Here is a 5,129-nt window from a genome sequence, read left to right on the forward strand (position 1 = left end):
ACCACTGTATCCCAAAGTCAACATCACGACTTGCTGGGGGGGTGTTTTGGTAAGTTAGGGGGACAAAAACCAGTATAAAGCTGGTGCCAAATGATTAAATTTCTGTACGTCGAACGATCTGCTCGCGGTGTCATGGTTGTCAACGACAATAGGCTAGTGACAGAGTTGACCTTTAATTTGACTTAACAGATGAAATATTTGTGGGCTTTTGATGTTAGCGGCTGATGGAAACAAGAAAAAGTATATAGTCAGGCTTTCTTAACTCTACTACTATTCGTCCGAGCAATATTGTTACCTTTAAAGTGATTGAGCGTTATCAAAGTTTGTGTTTGTTTTCGTTCATATTTATGAAAGCTCACTTAACAAGTCAAAGAATTGCTATTGGGTAATGTTCTTTTTGAATTGAATTGTTTCCAAAACTAATTGACGTCAAAACGTTAAAAAGTGAGAAACAATGTCATGAAGTTGCTGCGTGCTTTCTGACACGAGAAATATTAATCCCTTGAGTTTGGCGTCGTAACTCGTTCATTACAATCATCTGAACACTTTCCTACAAACATCAATTTGTTGCATTCCTGAATGACAGCAAATGAACTTAAATATTTGTGCTTTTCAAATCTGAACTATTAAAATAGTGAGTAGATGGTTATTACTAAAGGTCAGTAATTCTTTTGAACCAAAACAGAAACGAGGAACCCAATTTAGCATTCTTTGGCTTGCGATGCATTAATCGCCTTTATCTGATGCTATCTTTATATTTTGCCTTTTTTCTTATATCATCAAACTCGCTTTTGTTGATAAATGTACGCGAATCATCTCCACTCCCCCCGCCTTTGGACATTGAAATAATCCTCAGAATTATCATCTGAAAACAGCAATACCACTTGTTATATACAGGGAGGGGGTTCTGTAATGAGGTGATTTGTTTGCATTCCAATTTTTATAAAAACTCTTGTAAAGATAAAAAGTATATATGCCTAAAACTAAACAAAAAGATTTTACTAGTCATTTTTATTTTGTGATGAATCTATATATATGTATGATGTAACAGCTGAGCCACATGCCACTGATAGACAAAGAAATCCAATCAACCTAACTATCGTATCAAAGAATTGCAACATTATTGGCTGCTCAGCTTTTGCATAAAACAGATGTGAAGATTTTGCTTAATCTTTATCTTTCAAGTCTGAAGAGATTACTTGCAAAAATAAAGTAAAACTTTTGTTGGACTTGTTTTAATCTCTGAATCAAATGGAAAGCTCTGAGAATAATTTGAGGCATACAATTTTCGTTCCAATGCGCGTGTTTGGCTTGGCGTTTATGAAGTCCACAGTTTAAGTAGAGAGCTGATATTGTCGGCATGTGTCTTCTTTTTGATGACGGAAATAGAAATAGCAAAAGATGTCTTGAGTTTTTGATGTTTTACTAAGTTTTTTTTGCCTGTGATTGACTCTAAATCGGGTCAGAAAAATCGCGAAGAGGTTTATGGTTCGGTCTACAGAGATTTGACCTCGAAACGACGGAAGTAGGATTTATGGTGACAGCTAAATTTCTCAGACGTTCTGCAGTACAATCGCGAAGAAAATTGAAGCTTGTTACCTTTCGTTAGGCGTTGTATTAGAAGATAAGGAATTTCAGTTGAATCATTGAATATGAAATCAACAAGAACAGATTACTGGGTTAACAAACCTTCTGTTTCAAACTGTCAAAAAGAGAAGGTAACTTAAAGCTAGTATCAATATAACACACAAGTTAGTCCCCTCGCAGTTATAACTTAAGTTTTAAAAATCAGCCTGTTTAACTCATGATTACAAACTAAATGTGGTTTGATTTTATTACAGAAGTTTGAAGTTTCATTTCATTTTTTGTAGTTTGACTCATATTTGCAGGAATAATTCGGAGACGTTAGTTCATTAAACAGGAGCGCACCTCTCGTTCTTATTGAATACCGCTTGATTTTCGTTCTGCATAATGGTTCTTTTAAAAGAGCCATTTTACTAGTTGTAGTTGGTCTCGCCGAATTGTTGAAACTGAATAAATCGTTACAGAACAACTGAGAGTGATAACCGTTGATTGCTCGCAATACAAACTTCAAAATCACATAAATATGCAAGTCATACACAGTTAAGATTTTATTCAGAAATAATTCTTCCCACTCATCGAACTTTTTCATTTAATGTATGAATTAAGATTTTGTTTCGTAATATATAGCTAGCTCTAAGCTAAGAAAAACTGCAGCAACAATTTACTCCCGCACAATACTAGATGATAGGATTTATTTTTAAGTTAAAATTGTCTATCAATTGTTTTTGAAGAACATATTGTCTTAGTTTTGCAATAATGTCACATTGTTTAGATAATTTTTTTCACACACCTTCAATTTGGCTACGAAAAGAAAACCCAGAAGAAATTTAGAACACTGTTTTTGTACAATTGATTCTGATATTTGTCGGTGCGTTCTACTAGTGCATCAATAGTACTATGTTTTGATCTGAATTCAAATTATTTTCTATAAAACAGAATTTATATATTTGGTTGTACATGCCCTTTCAAAAATTTTGCTCCATATAATCAGCAACGAGATGGGCCGGTAATTATGTCCCATCTAATTTAGTTACTTCTTTATATTAGGGCAAAACTTTAGCTTGCTTCAGGCTCTCTGGAAAGACCCCATAGGTGAACGATAAATTTACGAGATAAACAAGGGAGGGCACTGTTACCCTAGCTGTTAAATTCAACAAGATAATGCTGACATTGCCTACTCCTAACGACCACTTATTATCTAGCTTCCTAACTCGCTTTGATTTCCTTTGTATCTGCTCTTTTAGGTACATAGAGTTAACTCTTTTTGGAAAAACTTGTACAAATTTAGACGACTGCTGCGAGCAACCTTTTTTTCCTATACAAGAAAAAATTCAATTTGCGTGTGTTCTATTTGTCGGATTAGTTTTGTTGTTATTGCGTACCATAAGCTGTGGGACTTCCTTCATACATACACACTTTCCTTTTATTTCATTAAGCATTGTAGGTTCTTCTGGAGTTACCAATGTAAGATTTGAAATTTTCCAGGTAAAATTGCTCCTTTGATTGTTTGTGCTACTGTTTGATTTTTTAATGTTGTTGTTGAACCAGCGCGGGATGGTTGTACGATATTTAATTAGTTTCCTTGGAGTAAACGGTTATTTTTAAGGCCTAATGACACATCCTTGTTACTTAGAACCATCTGTTTCGTTGGATTGCAGGCTCTCCTCAAGTTCAGATTTATAAGTTGAAACTAGCAAGGGTTTTTGTAATTGATGCATCTCGGGTTTTGAGGGTTACATTTTCCATTGCGATTTTTAAAGACCGTTTGAGAAGAACAGGATGATGATCGGTAAAAATTTTGATAATACTGCATTTTCAAGTACTTCATTTTCTGGCGCTAAGTTTTGGTATATAAAATGATCAATACATGTTAAACTTTTCGTAGCCCTTGTTGGTTAATCTAAGAAAATGTTGAAAAAATTACACATATAATACTTCATTAACTGGTTGCCCTTTTCGCTGTCAATGTTCATGTCACCGCATATAATAATTGTTCCGACCCACCTTTGTGGAGGAGGAACTATATACTCAAATGGGTTTTTTTTTGTTCAGTCAATTTTGGCCGATCGATATAATCATCGTAGAGAATTGTGAGTGGTATCATTAAAAAGCGTAAAATATGGAATGAAAAGATTTTTTCAATTTTCGCTTTTTATAGGGAGTTATCGAGGTTTAAAGTTTTGTGAATAATTGACGTAAATCATCTGTTTTTATTGACATTTTCGGTATTTTTGACCAAATTTTCATCAACTTTGCTGAAATCCGTTCAAATGTTTGTGCTATACTGTTATTGATTTTATATCTAAAGATAGAGGAGGTTTGCTGAATTCCTTGATCTGAGTTTTTTGGATTCAAAATTCGATTTTTTTTTTCGGGACAAGATTGGCTTTAGCATACTTATCTTAAATTTGCTGGAAGTAGGTAGCTTAAAACAGCTGCAATATTCTTTTTAGGCTGACAAAAGAGATAGTTCTACACCCGCTGGCTTTGAGAGTCTTCTGGAATTAATATTTCGCCAGTTTTTTGAAAATTAAAACTTGATAACTATAAAAAATGCATTTTTTTCTGACAAACTTAAAAATTTTGTTCAAAAATTGATCTCTTTTGCAACCATTTGAAAAAATGAGTTTTTTGTGAGATGCATAGTAACATCTGGGATGATCTTGATCTCGCCATGGATGCTCACGAGAATAAATTTTTTAGATTTTCATGGGGCGCGACTTTTTTCAAAATTTTTTGGCTTTGCAACTTTTTTACGTAATTTTCTTTTACTTACAACAAATTCAAATCAGGGCTCAATGAGTGACAGATACCCTTCACAAACAACTAGTCCCAACGAGATTATAACTTGGTTTGAGAATAAGCTCACGGTTTTTGTGGCTCTGACCAATTGTTTTGGTAAAAATTTTTATGTTATTCTTGAATTTTACTTTCATTTGTTATCTTTTTGCAGTTAAATGACTTATTGTCTCCAGTCACAGATCCAATCATTTCTTAGGTAGTTTAAATCAATCTAGACAATTCTTTCAGTTGTTTTCTAATGTCTGTTTTGACTTTGAAAAAAATTGTTTTAAGAAAATATCGGTTAATTTTTGAACTTTGCCACTATTTTTATCTTATTTCTCAACTTAGCGCACAAAAAGAAACCGATTTCATGTGGGTTATAAAATAGTTTTCGTGATGGTCCTATGTTGAACTTATGGTCTATTTTTCTTTATACTACGCGTTTTCTTTATTTTTTTTTATTTTTGAGCTTAATTGTATATTTTATGAGTTCATTTTGTTTCCTTGTTAAATTATCATATTACTGACAAGACCAATTGAAGGAAGCATATTTGGGAAAATGCACAGCGTTTGAAAGAAGCGTATCTGGATATGTTAATTGTTTTAGTTATATAGTTTATGCTTTTTGGGCTGCGACACAGTTGTCTCGCAAAATTTAAATGGATTTTTTTTGTTTGTGCCTATTTTTGTCATTTTTTGTTGGTGTACGTCCTATAACCTTATAACTATAGGTCTCAATTGCTTCCCCAGGACATATAACT

This window comes from Convolutriloba macropyga, chromosome 7, assembly GCF_964194025.1.
Source record: "Convolutriloba macropyga chromosome 7, txConMacr16.3, whole genome shotgun sequence".
In the NCBI taxonomy this organism is placed as follows: Eukaryota; Metazoa; Xenacoelomorpha; order Acoela; family Convolutidae; genus Convolutriloba; species Convolutriloba macropyga.